The sequence below is a fragment of the Dermochelys coriacea genome, chromosome 28 (genome assembly GCF_009764565.3).
Source record: "Dermochelys coriacea isolate rDerCor1 chromosome 28, rDerCor1.pri.v4, whole genome shotgun sequence".
NCBI classification, from domain to species: Eukaryota; Metazoa; Chordata; order Testudines; family Dermochelyidae; genus Dermochelys; species Dermochelys coriacea.
Genome location: NC_050095.1, coordinates 1712899 through 1713866, shown reverse-complemented (window position 1 = coordinate 1713866; position 968 = coordinate 1712899).

The window sequence follows — 968 nt, the reverse complement described above, 5'->3', positions numbered from 1 at the left end:
CCGCTCGGCCGCTAGACCCCTCCCTCCGATCCGTCCCCGGCGCGCTCCTCGGCGCGACTGAGCCGCGAGCCGCCGGGAGCCGCCTTATATAGCCTCGCCCCCTCCCTCCCCCGCGCCGCGGGGTGGCCAGGGCCAGGCGGCAGGGGTGAGCACGCACGGGAGGAGGCGTGGTCGCGCACGGGAGGTGGGGCGTGGTCACTGCTGAGACGGAAGCGGTGGCGGGAGGGAGGGAGGAAAGGGGACTGAACCAAGTGCAAAAGCGGGGAGGGGGGGCAAAGCCCGCTGCGTTGTGAGACCCTCCATGTGAAATTGGAGGAGGGGATTTTTGTCCCCTCGTTTACTAGTAAAGGAGGGGCTTGGTACGTCCCGGAACGACCCATCAACCCCATCTTTTAACTAAAATAACAAACCAAAACAAATCTCCCCCTCTCCGGTTGTAATGGTACATGCTCATGACTAATTAACCGACTCTATGAATGATTCATGAGGGCAAGTGAATATGCATGAGTCAGAAGGCAGGGTTGGCCGGAAAAGGCCGGAGATGGCCGAGCGCTGCGCCTCCTGGGGAGCCCGTCGGGCCTGGGAGCGAAGTCGAGGCTCGGAGGGCGGCGGCGCGGCGCGGGGGGAGGGGTTCGAACGCTCCGCGCGCGGCCCTGCGGAGCCAGGGGCCTCGCGTGAGCCGCCGGCCGGGGGAGGCGCCCCGCGGCCCGGACGCGCGGGCTGGGAAAGGCCGCGGCTCGGGCCTTCGCCCGGAGCCAAATCCCAGCGCGGGCCCGGGGGGGAATCGGGGGCACAGCTCGGTTAGGGGCCGAGGGGATGGGGGCGGGGGCACTGAGTGGTTAGGGGTCGGGGGTGGGGGGCACTGCCCGGTTAGGGGCCAGGGGGATCTGGGGGCGGGGGCACTGAGTGGTTATGGGCGGGGGGATCTGGGGGCGGGGGGGCACTGCCCGGTTAGGGGCTGGGGGGAT